The sequence below is a fragment of the Gymnoscopelus microlampas genome, assembly GCF_963454915.1.
Source record: "Gymnoscopelus microlampas genome assembly, chromosome: 5".
NCBI classification, from domain to species: Eukaryota; Metazoa; Chordata; class Actinopteri; order Myctophiformes; family Myctophidae; genus Gymnoscopelus; species Gymnoscopelus microlampas.
The window spans coordinates 12299559-12317273 of record NC_139942.1 but is presented as its reverse complement, the minus strand read 5'-3'; positions in this window follow the sequence as shown (position 1 = coordinate 12317273).

Below are 17715 nucleotides of genomic sequence, written 5' to 3'. Positions count from 1 at the left end.
GTTTCCCAAGTTTGTGCACCTACTATTGTTTGTGTTCAATACATTCTTGTTAAATGTGAACACAAATAAAGATGTTAACAAAAAGAATTCCCAGATTGGTGCATCCCTAGTAGGGATGGTAAATTAATATTTGGTATTTGAATATTCCTAGAATATGGGGACGGGGGGGAATTATATTCGGAAAAAAAACATGTATATAAGAAATATATATAAATAAAATAAAAAAGTATAATAATAATCAAATCTATTTGAATATTAACCAATTTTTAAGACCAATATTCAAATTTAATTTCTGAGGAATGTTGACAGCCCTAATCTAAACAGTGTGTTAGTATAGCATTCCAGACACAGCCCTAGTCTCACAGCTGCAGTGTCACTCACTGGGTGTTGGCTGTTATCACACATTCAGACATTACATGGATGATGAGTCGCACATGTTTACTCCCTTTCACAACAATAACTGAGATGTTTTCTTCTATTTCAATTTCAGAGACGAGACTCTTCACCAGAGGGTCTCACAACAAAGCAGAGCTGCAGAGAAACATATAATGTGTTCATGACCTATTTCATAAACAAATAAACTAGCAAACAAAGGAGAAACAAATAAACTAGCAAACAAAGGAGATGTTAAATCCACAGAGTGCTCAAACTGTTCCTATTATAACAGGGAAGTGACTGTATTATAATGGAAAGAGGTAGCAGGATCGTTATGCCTCCACTGGTGACAGCTGTGCAAGCAGCCAAACAGACGGACGGACGGACGGACAGACAGACAGACAGACGGACGGAACTGGGCTGTCGCGATTATGAAATGTAACTTTAAAAATATATATTGTGATTAACGATTTAATTGTGTTTCTGTCGCTGAACATTGGAGCATCATGAAATATAAATTACATTTCTGTTTGGCTTTTAGGCTTCTAAAGAAGTTGCCCAAGGCAGATATGACAAATATCATACATATTTAATTACTTTTTAAAAAAAAACGTTAATTGTGGAAATAGATGATATACAAGTGTGTTTTGAGCTTGTAAATCTTCCGCTATTTTTGAAAATGTTTAAAAATATATGAAAACGTTTAACATGGAAATGGTTGACGATTATAACGATTAAGGAAAAAAAGGGAAACATTTTGATTATCTCAAATAATTGCGATTAGGCGATTATATAAGAATTGTGACAGGCCTAGACTGAATGACGGACGGGCGGATGGTCCCCGGTTTGATTTCCGGCCCGGTCTGTTTGTTACATGTTGTCCTCCAAATATCTCATCATCTCTGGTCTCTCTCTCTCTCTCTCTCTCTCTCTCTCTCTAGTCTCTACTGCTATCACTGTCAGATAAAGGCTGAAAAAATGCCCCCAATAATTATCAAAAAGCCAGGCTCCAGAAAGATACTAGACAGAGAAAGGAAGACAGAGATAGAGACAGGGAGACAGAGACAGACAGAGGGAGAGACAGAGAGAGAGAGAAACAAATCTCTTTTGAAGTTATATTTATCTTTATCTTCTCTTTTATATTTATTCAGTCTCTTTACAGACTGAATTCCACTGTGAATACAATGACAGCAGGGAGAGTGCAAAGAAATGAACACGCACACAGTTACTGTTCAGTTGTGTGTGCGTGCAGGACACAGTAGTTACACTTTCTAGACCACAACACTCACCCATGAGAGAGACACACACACACACACACACACACACACACACACACACACACACACACACACACTCACACACACACACACACACACACACACACACACACACACACACACACACACACACACACACACACACACACACACACACACACACACACACACACACACACACACGACACAACAATTAACACCAATTATTAATAGCAGTGGCAATATGTTCAGAGGGCAAACACACACACTGCAAATTATTAATAACAGTAACACTAAAATGAAGCACCATGAGTATAATTGAGGCTGATTGACTGGCAACATCTGTCGTACACACACGTTTATATATCTATATTTGTGAGGACATTTTAACTGAGATGTTATTAATGGCGTTTTTAACCCTAAACCTAGAGCTGATTTCTCTCTCTCTCTCTCTCTCTCTCTCTCTCTCTCTCTCTCTCTCTCTCTCTCTCTCTCTCTCTCTCTCTCTCTCTCTCTCTCTCTCTCTCTCTCTCTCTCTCTCTCTCTCTCTCTCTCTCTCTCTCTCTCTCTCTCTCTCTCTCTCTCTCTCTCTCTCTCTCTCTAACAGTTTTGGAGGTTTCTAGTTTCTACCCGACAGCGCATGTTATCAGAAGCAGACCATACATACACCCTTCCTCTGCCATTCGACTATAACAGATCACAGAGAGAGGACAACCACAATGATGCTACATAATACGCTATGTCACGTTTCATTATCTGTCCGTCACACACACACACACACACACACACACACACACACACACACACACACACACACACACACACACACACACACACACACACACACACACACACACACACACACACACACACGTTTGTATTGCTATACTCGTGAGGACATCAACATTTGAGGACAGCGGTTTTATGAATGTTTCTTTTTGTCAATACCCTAACCTATATAGCCGGAAGTAGACCATCTAGCTCACAACGTGTCGTGCTACAATGTGTAACTTGTGAACTTGTGGATTGGCTATTTTCGGTGAGCAACTAGGCCTACATCCTTATTAGCATTAGCCCATGGCAGATCAAAGCTCAGGGCTTGGCATGCTGCTAGTCACACCTGTTAAAGGAGTAGTTCACCCAAAACATTTCTTATTTTTGAAGCCTTAAAATTCATGGATTTATTTTATTATTTTGGTCGCATTCCTAATAAGCCAATAATTTGATGACCGGGTGTGTTTCCGGTAGGAGACTCAAAGAGACTACTTCAGCCCTATTCCATAGGGCTGAACCACACATGGACAAATTACCAATCAACTTGCGACGGGAGTGGTCCCTATTGAGGGCAATCATATTATATAATTATAAGCCAGGGATCATTTTAACCCATTAAGACTGGGAAAGCAGATCTGTTATTTTAGATATTAACCACTTTAACCATTATTTTATACTTTGGCTATTAAAAAATAGCAGATCTACAATGCTCATAGCGCGGCACTTGAAAAATCATGAAAATGTGTAAAAATCTTTGAATATATATCTATATATTTAAAAATGTGTAACTCAAATCTTTGCTTCTGGGGAGGTCCCTGGAACTAAATATTTTGAGTTGGGGGTTCTGTCAAATACATTATCATATTCCTTGACATGAAAAAGTTTGAGAACCACTGATATTATAGCAACATTATGTTAAAACTGTTAGGATTTAGAAGACATTTGTAGAATCGTTCTCAGGTCCCGAGCCTTTCACTCCCCCCTATACCCCTTCCTGCCACCTTCTCTCTCCATTGATGCTAGAGACTGACCAAGATATGGCCAACTATATTATTATTATTATTATTATTATTATTATAATATCTTTATTTTTTTGTTATTTGACAGATGTTCGATGCATTATTTAACTGGTACATCCTAGAGAGTATGCACATGCATCACTTTTCCACTGGAAAACGAGTGCTTCCAAACTCTGACACTTATCACCTGCACGGAAGTTTTTGACAGAAAGTAGCTCAAAACATGTCTACGGTGGATTTTTATGAAACAAAAACTTTGCAGATAGAAAGAGGATAATTCAAGCTTTCGGTATAGCTGCCATGTTGGTGAGTTTAACGTTGTTTAATACGATCAAATAGGACTTTTCTGTTTGGATGTATGGGCTGTCAAGGCCAGAAAGTTGTTCTTTGCCACTCAGTAGGCCTGCGTTCCCGCATAACTTCCGGGTACGATGATGTCACGTGCATAGCCTCTATTGTTTCAATGTACATATTGTCATATTTTGAGTATACATTGTTTAGACCGATGCTAGGTTCATTGTTTACCTGGTACTCTATAGCAGTGGTTCTCAACCTGTGGGTCGGGACCCCCCAGTGACAATTTAAGGACTTTGAGAACCTCTTTAATACCTCAAAAAGAAAAAGTTTTGAAAATTGAAAATCTACTTGCTTGTAGACTGCCTATTTTCACAATATATATCTGTGGAACCGAGTCAAACTAAATGTAATGCCTCAACTCCTCGTCCGGGTGGGGGGGGGGGGTCCCCGGGGGGGGTCCCCAGTTCAAATATGATTAGTTTGGGGGGTCACGGCCTGAAAAGGTTGAGAACCACTGCTCTAGAGTCTATAGTTTCAATGTAGAGAATGGTATTTAGATAGCATTATTGTTTAGACGGATGCTAGGTTAATTGTTTACCTTGTACGGTATTTAGATAGCATTATTGTTTAGACGGATGCTAGTTAATTGTTTACCTTGTACGGTATTTAGATAGCATTATTGTTTAGACGGATGCTAGGTTCATTGTTTACCTTGAGCCTAATGTTATTTAGATAGCATTATTGTTTAGACGGATGCTATGTTTGTTTAGTGTACCTTGTACCCTAATGTTATTTAGATAGCATTAGTGTTTAGACGAATGCTAGGTTAATTGTTTACCTTGTACCCTAATGTTATTTAGATAGCATTAGTGTTTAGACGAATGCTAGGTTCATTGTTTACCTTGTACCCTAATGTTATTTAGATAGCATTAGTGTTTAGACGAATGCTAGGTTCATTGTCTATGTTATTTAGATAGCATTATTGTTTAGACGAATGCTAGGTTAATTGTTTACCTTGTACCCTAATGTTATTTAGATAGCATTAGTGTTTAGACGAATGCTACTGTAGGTTCATTGTTTACCTTGTACCCTAATGTTATTTAGATAGCATTATTGTTTAGACGGATGCTAGGTTCATTGTTTAGCTGGTACCTAGCTAGTTGCTTGAGGCACTAAGACTGTCTCCCTGCATTCTATGCATAATGATTGCCTTGCTTATTGCAAGGCTCTGTGGATAAGAGCGCCCGCTAAATGCCTAAATTGTAAATGAAAATGGTAAATTGCTTGGTTGTGCTGCTAATCCCATCAGCTACGATGAGAGTAATTATAGTAACAGTCCAGAGAGAGACGCAGAGAGACTGCTGGACAACCAGAGACTGCCTAGGAACCATGCTGTCTGCAGCAATATGTCAGCACTGTCCGATACCACACACACACAGACACGTTTGTATTACTATACTTGTGAGGACATCAATGTTTCATGATATTTTTTATGTTTTAACCCTGTGGATTCTAGGGACTCTCTGGGTTCCTTTAAGGGGGGGTCTAAACTGACCCTTACAAGTCTGTAACTCTGACAGTATATGACAGTATGGAACCAAATGGACCCTGACGGGTCCATTTGGTTCCATTTGTGTACTGAAATGTTTGTTTGAGAACCATTACCCTAAACCTAAAGCCACAACATGTCGCAGCGCGACAGAGGCTCACACAGCTAGGTAAAAATCAGGCATAAGTCTACCCCTGACACTAAACGTAACCTCTAAATGTCTAATCCTAACCTGAATCTTTTTTTCCTAAGTGTAGGTCTACAAGTATTTCATTTTGGGGACCAGGAAAATTGTCCTCACAATGTCTATTTCTCAAATTCGACAATACGTGTGGGGACGTTTGGCCCTCAAAAGTATAGTAATACAAGTTCACACACACACACACACACACACACGCGCGCGCGCGCGCGCACACACACACACACACGCACACGCACACGCACACGCACACACACACACACGTACGGTACAAACCACACACGCACACACTGAACACAGTTGGCATTCAGTGTCTTGCTCAAGGACACCTAAGGACAACTAAGGCAGGAAGAGTCGGGGGGGGCTGTGGTAGATTTTTACCCAGGTGGTGATACACCAAAAATTAAGCCAATAACATGTATCTATGTTATCACACCAGTTCATTTTGATAGGCTCTGCCCTAGGCTATAGTCATTCATTTGTGAAAGGCAGACATAACCAATGGCATGGGCAAAAGTTATGATTAAATACTACACCTTGTTGTACTTATAGGCTAATAATAAAATGCTGCTGTGGCCTATTTATTCTGGGGACCCACCTGGAACCCACTATGTTCTGAACGTATAAGATTATTAAATATGTCAGTCATTTCTTTATGTATTTGTTATGTGTCATATCTGCCCTGTGCATTTTTTTTACACTTTTTTTTGTTTTACAAATCCTAAAAGCCAGACAGAAATGTAATTTGTATGCATATGTTCCAAAGTCCAATGCCAAAACGCACAATTGAATTGTTAATCACAATTATTTATATGACAATTAATGGAGAAGTTGCATTTTCATGATTGTGACAACACTATACTGCAGATAGCTGTGATTCTCTCTGTGGTGTTCTATGGTGGTGGGGCAGCAGTAGCTCAGGAGGCAGAGCGGCTGGTTCAATCCCCCGGCCAGCGGCGGCCAGTTAATAGAGGGCGCTAGTGCGCCGCACCACCTCTAGATCTTCCTTGAATAAATAATAATGACTTTAAAATATATTCTATATATATCTTAAATTATCAAACCAACAAGGTAAATATTATATTGTTAATTACTAGTGAGTAAAATGTATAATCTCCCATAATGTAGATACAAAACGCTCTACGTTTTCTAAACTTACTGCTGTGTGCGCAAAAATCTTTACCATTGACTCGCCATGTTAAGTTTGGCACATGCGTAGTTCACTCTTCAATGCAAGTGAGCGCATAGATATACACATAGAACTGCACTAGAGACTGCTGCTGCTCATTCCAACTGGTGAGCTTCACTGTCTATGCCTGTTATGTCTATGTCGAGACGGTATCGACGTGCGACACAGTCATGCGTCATAGTAAGTATAAACCAAGCTTATTGAGGCATGAAAAGCACCACAACTCGCCGTGTTCTCAACAGCGATTTACACACGGTTTGGTTTGTGTGATACAGGATTAAGAATGTTGGCTGTCTTACCAAAAATGCGTATGTAGATTGTAAACATAATATAGCCTAACTTATAAAACGAAACAACTTTTTGTCTGTTGTTATTATTGCAGTGAATATGGATAATATATAGGACATACTACATAAGAAATGACTGACATATTTAATAATCTTATTCTTTCCAAACGTAGGGGGTTCCAGGTGGGCCCCCAGAATAAATTACAAAGAGCTTTGACACAACAACAAAATATTGCAGAACTAACCGATCTACAAGCTCACAAGTGACACATCATGACACATTGCATGCTTGCAGATCTGCTATTTTCGCTACTTTTGAACATTGTCGCCTATGACATTCACACAGTAGGGACACCAGGTTGAAAAAAAGTGGTCAATTTCAGTATTATTTCAGCAATTAGAAGGAAATCCAACGAGAGAATGTTGAAGAATGACTATTGAGATTTCCCTTATGGCAGCAAATCTCTTCAAATGGGCGTCTGTGGCTGATGAATATGTATCGATTTGGGGGTCCTTGCGGTCTTCGTTTAAACCAGTGGTTCTCTAAGTGGGGACCGCCAGGGGTCCTTGGGAGGGGCGTCGGGGGGGGGGGGGGACTTCCATGGGGTCCCCAGCAAGAATAGCAGCAGATATACAAGCTCGCACTGTGTCACTTCGTGCCGCAGTGCGAGCTTGTAAATCAGCTTTTTTTTTTTACATTTTTGAAAAATCTTGAAATGTTGAATTTTTTTAACAAAAATCTTCTTTTCCGAGGGTCACTGGCACAAAACATTTTTTCAGATGAGGGTCCACGGCCAAATGCATATCAATTTGGGGGTCCTTGACTTGAAAACGTATGAGAACCACTGATTTAGACCAGTGGTTCTCAAACTGTTCCATGTCAAGTTGACATGAAAATGTATAAAGAAAGAAAGAAATAAATGAAGAAAGCGATACGCTGCTATCTGGAGTCAATCTCCTGCTATCTGGAGTGAATCTGCTGCACCTTGGCTGTCAGACAGCACACAGACAAGTGATCAAAACAACATGACACCAGCCCCAGTGGTGAAAAAAAAAATACTTTACTTAAGTAAAAGTATCAATACTGCACTGTATAAATACTCTGTTACAAGTAAAAGTCCGGAATTCAAAATGTACTTGAGTAAAAGTACGAAAGTATTGGTATCAAAATGTACTTAAAGTACCAAAAGTAGAAAGTACGCATCATGCAGAATGTCCCATTTCACGTTTTCAAATGTATAAAATGTATAGAAATCCTTTGAAAATAGCAGATCTACAAGCTCACAATGCGTTGCGATGCGACACAGTGTGAGCTTGTAGATCTGCAATTTTCAATTGGCCGAAATGTATATAGGGCTGAAGTGGCTGATAATTGTAGTGGAGTAAAAGTACAATATTTGCCTGGTCTGAGATGTAGTGGAGTAGAAGTAAAAGTACTGAAAATTGGAAATACTCAAGTAAAGTGACACATACCTCAGAATGTAAGTTAAGTACAGTACTTGAGTACATGTACTCAGTTACTTTACACCACTGACCAGCCAATGCAAAGAACCGGGATTTGATTTGACTTTTGAAAAGGGTTATGTCGCCTGCTGTCGGGCAGAAACCTTGCATCTCCATATTTCAATAACATAATAATAATGGAAAACAAAAAACAGTGGCATGCAAATGTAGTGAAAATAGACAATCTACAAGCTCACAAGACGTGACAATGTTCCTATGCCCAATATGTGAAAGTGGTTAAGTGTGTCTGTTGGTTTTTAAACTATTAAAACCAATGGAAATTATTAACAAGAGCTTGTGACTAAATAACTACATTGGATCCATTGGAACACAAGGTATTTTTTTTTCCTTTATTTATTTCCTGAAAAGTAACAGTTTCGGACATACAAGGTTTCCACCTGACACCAACAATATTGTATATAACCTGTAGACCACTCGCATGGTTAATAATTGTGTATGCAGCTCTGCAGTACCATGTAATAATAATAATTCATAATGTAGTCTCCTGTAGTTATTTCAAGGGGGTATTTGTCAATGTACATTTGCACACATACACATGAGATGTGTCCTCTACATCAGTGGTTCTTAAACCTTTTCATGTCAAGGACCCCCAAAATGATATGTATTTGGCCGCGGACCCCCATCTCATAATATTTTGTTCCAGGGACCCCCCCAGAAGCAAAGATTTGAGTTACAAATGTTCGCTTGGAAAATATACATATTCAAAGATTTGCACAAATTTACACCATTTTTCAAAAATAGCAGATCTACAACCTCATAGAGCGGCTCGGTGCCGCGCTATGAGCTTGTAGATCTGCTATTTTTGAATAGCCAAAGTATAAAAGGTTAAAGTGGTTAAATGAGTTGTGATGCTATATTAACAGCAGTTTGTTGGGGACCCCCTGGAACCCCCCAAAGGACCCCTGGGGGTCCCCGGACCCCACTTTGAGAACCAATGCTCCACATTCAACCCAGGCTAACTATTAGGAGCAGTGGGGAAGTGCCTTGATGATGGCACCGGGGGAGCAGTTAGAGGTTAAGTAGTCTCTGGGGAGAAGGCTGTTAACTTGCCTCACATCATTTACAAATGCTTCCGTCACGTAGTACAGTCTGTACAGTATAGGAGCACTGAAACTGTCCAAGACCACTGTTGCCAGATTTTGCAAGAGAAACAAGCGGTCAGGTCTTCAAAAACAAGCCTAAAAGAAGTGACTACTGCATGATCACACACATTTCAAATTGATCAGCTATTTTTAAAAAAAAGTCTAGTATGGGCCGGGGTCACTGGCACTGGCAAAACGTCACTGATGGGGGTCCGCTGACACATACATGTTAATTTGGGGGTCCTTGACATGAAAATGTTTGAGAACCACAGGTTTAAACAACATTAGAAATAAGCCCAAATGACCGAAACCACCAATATTTACAAGCGATTTTGACAGAAAAACAAGGCCAAAGTTGCTTATAATAAGGGGACATGGCAACACTGTTCAAGACTCTAAAGCGGATGCTCCCCCCCCACCACCACCACTAACACGCACGCACACGCACGCACGCACACGCACACACACACACACACACACACACACACACACACACACACACACACACACACACACACAGCAGTGTCCACTACAAAACAAAGTCCAATTACAGTGTAAGTATTTAGCAGACGCTCTTATCTACACAGCAGAGCAGAGTCAGCATGAACTCTATTCAATAAACATATAGCCATAGTAAGTAGGGTGCAAAGAGGACAATGTAGTGCCTTAAAGGACAACTTTGTTTTTTTACAACCAAGGTTTATATTTTAGCTTGTAATTAAAGTAAATAAAAGATTAGTGTTATTTTTTTTTTTTTCATTTACTGCTTTCTATAGTTTTGGCAATTTTCGCGATATTTTTTACAGTGGGCGGGGGCATTCTGTCCGGTGGCTAAATATGCCTTTTTTACACAATAAAAAAGGTCCTGTGGTCTTTGATGGCCAGATGTGAGTTATTGGGGGCTAGAAGAGCTACTGTACATAATAATAAAGAAAACGCCGGGTTATTATGTAAAGAAATACATATTTAGCCACCGGACAGAATGCCCCCGCCCACTGTAAAAAATATCTCGAAAATTGCTAAAACTATAGAAAGCAGTCAATTTAAACATTTTAACACTCATATTTTATTTACTTTAATTACAATCTAAAACATAAACATTGGTTGTAAAAAACTAAAGTTGTCCTTTAAAGAAACCACACACACACACACACACACACACACACACACACACGCCAATGTTTATATATTTCCTTATACAGTGGTTCTCAAAGTGGAGTCCGGGGACCCCCAGGGGTCATTGAGGAGGTTACAGGGGGTCCCCAGCGAAGTTACTTAATATAGAGTCACAATCAGTTCAACCACTTCAATGCTACAGTACATTGGATATTTGAAAACAGCTGATCTTTAAGCTCTTACTGGCTATAGATTGGCAATTTTCAAAGAAATCTGGGGGGGGGGGGGTGGGGGGGATTTTCTGAATACTTTTGAGACATTTTCACAACACATAATGTATCATGTATGGGAGGTCCCTGGCACAAAATCATTTCAGAAGGGGGTCCGCCACCAAATACATACTGTATTCATATGGTGGTCCTGAAAATGTTTGGAAACCACTGACTTATGTAGTAGACCTATATCCTGAACTGTACAGTGCGTACATACAGTACATTTGTTTCTAGCTCGTTGTTTTATTTGACACTTGCTTTGGCAAAGTAAATGTACGGTACGTTTCCCATGTCAATTAAGCCACTTTGAATTGAATTGAACATTGTTGTCCAACCAAAACCAATGAGCTGTACTATTGTGCACTCGTGTGTGTAACAACGAAACCTTGCAAAACCATGGCTACAGTTGTAGCTGTGACACTGGTTCTCAATGTGGAGTCCGAAAACCCCCAGCGGTCCTCGGGGTGGGGGGGGTTCCAGGGGGTCCACAACAAAACGAGGGAAGTGAGTTAGTTTTTCGGCTATTCGAAAGTAGCTGGTCTACAAGCCCACAACGTGTCACGATGTGAAGTTGTAAGCTTGTAGATCGGCTATTTTCAAATAATTGATAATACATATTCTCGTATAGGGGTCCCATGTGTGTATGTATACTTAATGTAGATTGATAGATAGCTAGATAGCTAGATAGCTAGATAGATAGATAGATATAGAGTTACACCCACCTACTGTATATACGACTAACAATAAAACCCTTGCAAACCCATGACTACAGTGGTACTATAGAGGATCAGGCAGATTGCATAAACTATGGGCCTCATAAAAGGAATGTAGTTTGGCACAATGATTGCAATGACATCATTATAACACGCACGCACGAGCACACACACACACACACACACACACACACACACACACACACACACACACACACACACACACACACACACGGAGGAAGCTGTACTCATATATTTTACTTAAGTAAAAGTAAAAGTAGCAATACCACAATATAAAAATACTCTGTTACAAGCAAAAGGCCTGTGTTCAAAATGCTACTTGAGTAAAAGTGCAAAAATATTGGCATCAAAATATACTTAAAGTACGAAAAGCAAAAGTACTAAAGATAGCAGATCTACAAGCTCACAACACGTCGCGATGTGACGCATTGTGAGCTTGTAGATCGGCTATGAGACACACACACACACACACACACGCACACACGCAAGCACGCACGCACACACACACACACACACACACACACACGCACACAAGCACGCACGCACACGCACACACGCACACACACACACGCGCACACACACACCTTATAAGAGTCCATTCTCATATGCTGCAACAGGGCATTACACAACCATGCATGCAACAATTGCGACACACGTCAAGAGTGTTTCTGCTTGGGCGGCACTGTTTGGACAATGAGTTGTACATTTCAATGATATCACTATTACAAAGCAGCTGAAACATATCACAGCATAATTGCACTGTGATCACACAACTTGCAGAGTCATTGGATAAGACTAGACAGATAGACTGACTAAAGACCCCTACACACTGTACGATATTTGACCCGATTTCACTATCGGGGATATTTTTCGGTGTTCGCCGACAAAACCACCGATCTCAGTTAAGATCGGGCATTCCTCGGCGAGGTGTTGATCGCGCAGTGTGTAAGGTACTCCGAGAAGAAACACCCCGATAAAGTACGGTCGGCGAGGGGTTCCCGATAACTTTTAGATTTCAAACTTGTTGGATATTTGGGGCTATCGGCCCCGATCTAGTGCACGCTACAGCCAATGAGAGCACATTACAGCCACGCACCGTGGCTAGTCCTCCCGCATAGAACCGCAATACTACCGTCCAGACAGTCCAGTCCTGTATTAGTTAAACATGATAAAACAGATTGATAGAGTGAGCGAGCCTGCTCGACGATGGGGCTGTTTATTATTAGAGAGGAATAGGGCTTGCAGACAGAGAGAGCTGTGTGTGTGTGTGACGCACGTATGTATCTCTGAACAGTATTGCTAGGTTTGTGCGAGAAATAAGCAACCAGGTCTACAGTATGAAAACAAGCCCAACAAAAGCGACTATAGGCTGCATGAGCACTTTAAACCTATATACAAATAAAAAAGCCGATCTACAAGCTCACAACGTGTCGCAGCTATTTTCAAAGAAAAAAAGCAACATTAAGAACTAAAGCCAAATAAGCAACTACACTTTGGAAATAAGCTAAAAAGAAACGCAACCACCATTATTTTTTACAAGCAACTCGCTTATAATAAGCGTACACAGCAACACTGCTTCTGATCTGAATTGCACTCAGGTTGACTTTTGAAACGTTTGTTTCAGAGAGAGAGAGAGAGAGAAATACAGAGAAATTGAGAATTATTTAATGTCAATCATTAGCGTCCTGTCTCGGTCTCGCACATATATCACGGGAGCCTTTCACGTTTTCGTGAGACGTTTGGAATTAAAACAAATGTATGTATTGGGTCGGGATCACATCGTGGTGAAATATCTTGCAATCAGTGAACCCCTGTCGCCGACCAATCAATCGTGCGAGAATCACAACGATATACTGTAGTTATCCCGATTTCGAGAGAGAAACTCGTGCAATGTGAAATGCTTAACGATCTGTTCACTCGCCGACCATTTCAAATATCGGGCAGTGTGTAGGGGCCCTTAGATTTGCACATAGGCATTGGTTCCTCTTTTGTTTTCCATTTAAAATCACTGACAAAGCATGTGGTGCGCACGTGTGTGTGTGTGTGTGTGTGTGTGTGTGTGTGTGTGTGTGTGTGTGTGTGTGTGTGTGTGTGTGTGTGTGTGTGTGTGTGTCTGTCTGTCTGTCTGTCTGTCTGTCTGTCTGTCTGTCTGTCTGTCTGTCTGTCTGTCTGTCTGTCAGTGGTGTAAAGTGACTAAGTACATTTACTCAAGTACTGTCCTTAAGTACACTTTTGAGGAGTTTTTACTTCACTGGAGAATTCACAATTTAATATTTTTACTCCTACTCCACCACATCTCAGGAGCAATTATACTTTTACTCCACTACAATTATTTGAAAACTTTAGTTACTAGATATTTTATAGATTTTGATTATAGTGTGTGTGTGTGTGTGTGTGTGTGTGTGTGTGTGTGTGTGTGTGTGTGTGTGTGTGTGTGTGTGTGTGTGTGTGTGTGTGTAATGTTTTGTATACAAAGCAAAGAGGCCTGCCATAGCCCAATATGTCAACACCAGCAGAGGAAACCCCACAACAACAACAACAACAACAACGCGTTGCACAGCAACTCCTTGTGAGCTTGTAGATCTGCTATTTTCAAATAGCTTGTTTTCATAGACCCGGGTTCCTTGTTTCTCTCACGAAACCTGGCAACGCTGGATCTAAGCTCTCGTTGTCGGCTAGCGACACCCGGGATCGTGCCATCGTCACGTCGTAGTAGATAAAATGTGGTGTTAAGCGATGCCATGGTAATCAATGAAGACGTAGTCAAGTCGTGCACAGTGGCATTTCCATCTGCAAGCACGCTCTGACACACACACACACACACACACACACACACACACACACACACACACGCTTACCCGCTGGCATGGCGATCGGGGAGGGTTAAACCAGGCAGTATACTCTGTGGTTGTTGTGAGCGGCGGCGATCGAACCGACATGGAGCTTTTTTTTGTGTCTATAGTCTCTCATCCACCGGGGGGACCGGAGGGGGGAGCGGGTGTTCCCTGACCAGCCTGTCCGCCCTTCAGCTCACTTCATCCGGGGAGGATTCGGTCGTCACCCCGCTGTAGCTGCTCTTCCTCCGGAGGTTCCCCAAAAAAAAACACTGCAGTTTTTTTGACAGTTACGTGTGTGTGTGTGCGTGCGCGGAAAAATTATAATAATAAAAAAAAGTGTGTGTGTGTGTGTGTGTGTGTGTGTGTGTGTGTGTGTGTGATCGCGCACGCGTGCGTGTCAATCTGACAGGCTGATCGCGCTATGCAAATGTTGCCGTTGTGTTGTTGTTCCAACGGACAGACAGTGTGATCGCACCGATACAGTGTAGCAGTTATGTTGATGTAAATACCTGTGGACGGTAGAGCGACCTTGTCAACACACAGAGAGAGAGAGATTAGAGCGTGCAGATTACTACACTCTGGCTTCCTGTTAATAGAGCTGCTTTGCACTCTACAACGCGGAAGTAATGTTATCACACTAGTGGTGGAAAAAGTACTTTTTTTTTTTTTTTTTTTTACTTGAGTAAAAGTATCGATACTGCAAGAGAATTCGGTCCGGAATTCAACATTTACTTGAGTAAAAGTATTGGTATCAGAATGTACTTAAAGTACCAAAAGTAAAAGTACTCATTATGCAGAATGTCCCATTTCACAGGTTTTCAAATGTATAAAAATCATTTTCAAATAGCCGAAATGTATATAGGGTTGAAGTTGGCAATGTGTGTTTTGTAAAAATATGATAATAATATTGTTGTTAATAATAATAATAATAATAAGAATAATAAAAGTATTCATAATAATAATGGAGTAAAAGTACAATATTTGTACAATATTTGCCTCTGAGATGTAGTGGAGTAGAAGTAAAAGTGCAGAAAATTGGAAATACTCCAGTAAAGTAAAGATAACTCAAAATTGTACTTAAGTACATTAGGAGTAAATGTACTGAGTTACTTTACACCACTGTTATCACACGATCTGTGATGGAATATTTTAACCCTCCTGGTCAAAATGTTTCTCAACTACAAGTGGAAGTCTGCCAGTAACATTGTTTACTTGAATACTGGAGTATTTGCTGTAAAATAAATGTGTATGTATTAAAACAGTGCATGATTTTAAAATATAAGTACTGGAGTTTATTTATTGATGTATCTATGCATTTATGTATCTATTTATTTTCACTTTTTTGAGAAATGTTAAAACGTAAACAAATTTAAATAGGGCGTAAGTGGTCAATTTCAATGTACTTTCTTTTCATCCTAGAAATGTAGTGGAGTCAAAAGTACAATATTTGAAATGTAGAGTTAAAGTCATAAGCTTCTTAAGATGACAACAACAATAATAATAACAATAATAATCAAGTAAAGTACAAATACTCCAAAAACGTAGGCTACTTAAAGGACGACTTCACCCATTTTCAATCTACTGTATCTTCTTCAGATAATTGGTCCTCCTCACTAATGTTCATGATAAATTGGTACCATCTTTTTTCTACTCGGTCTGTGTCTCAGAGGAGGGCTGTGGACAGTTCAGAAACCCGCCTACCAGTGACATCATCGTTAGGCAGATTTATTTTATTCAAACAAGATTTCAAAATGTTTTATTTCGATTTTCATTAACACATTGCCTGGTAAGGACGTAAGCATACGTCTTTTCAACAAATAAAAAAAAAAGAAATATCCCTTGACGCTCAGAGAAGGAATGGACAGATGTGACGTCATCCCAAAAAACGGCACCTCCGGATGAATTCATTAAATAATACCTGGCAGTGAATGTGTTGAGATATGCGGGACACACATGGAAAGACAGACACACATACACAGAGTTTGAGCATGTATAGATGAATGAATAGAAATGGTGCAGTGCTTGTCCTCAGGCGGGTATTATTTGTACTCCTTCCTGTTGTCAGGGTACTTGAAGGATAAATCTATGACATGCATATACAGTAGATGACGCACCAATTTGGGAGAGTTCGGTGATATCCATAGTCAAGTGTTTCAAGTAACCAATTAGCTTAGATTTCAGGGCATGAATGGGACATTGGGACAAGTACACGCTACACGCAGGCAATGGCACAGAGATTCCTGGCTTTATAAATGGAGACTTGTGACATCATTTCGTCAACTAAAAAGACAGAATGGCACAACAAGGAGTTCAACTGGGCCGGGAAAGGTTCTGTTGTTCTATCTGCCTGGATCTGCTGAAGCATCCAGTGAGTGTTCCCCGTGGACACAACTACTGCAATAGGTGCGTCAATGTATACTGGAACCAGTGTTGCCAGATTCTGTGAGAGAAACAAGCAACCAGGTCTAGGAAAACAAGCTCACAACGCGTGGCGATGCGATGCGACGCGTTGTGAGCTTGTTGATTGGCTATTTTCAAATACAATCTTGCGGGGAAATTATAATTAGCAGATCTGGCAACCCTGACTGGAACTAGGATGATCAAAGAGGGAGATACAGCTGCCCACAGTGCAGACAGGATGTTCTTACAAAGACCTGTTCTGAAGACAAACACCATGTTGGCTGAGGTGGTGGAGAGCCTGAAGAGGACAGAACTCCAAGCTGTTCCCCCTGATCAAATACTCCAAGCTGTTCCCCCTGATCAAATACTCCAAGCTGTTCCTCCTGATCAAATAATCAGGAGGGGGGCTGGTTGGGGTTGTTAACGTACTGCTGTATGTGTGGGCTCTGAATGATAAGTGAGTGTGACAGAATCTCTGTGTTGGACATCAGTTGCTGCTTCTGCTGCTTCTTTAGGAGCAGGACGACAGCGAGCTGTGTGATTGGCCGAGACCGCGACAGGGCAAGAACCTGATGCGTCTGGTCAATGCCATGGATGAGGCTTTCATGGAGAAGCATGGTGGCATCCATCCTTCCCTGGTGGCCGAATATCACCACCAGGTGTATTATATTAAGTGGTCTCAGATGGGTGGACTGTGAACATCTTTTTAGAGTGGGTCCTGATCAAGAAGAGGTTGAGAACCATTGATTGATTGATTGAAAGAATACGTTATTATTAGTCAAAAATGTAAACAGCACGGAAATAC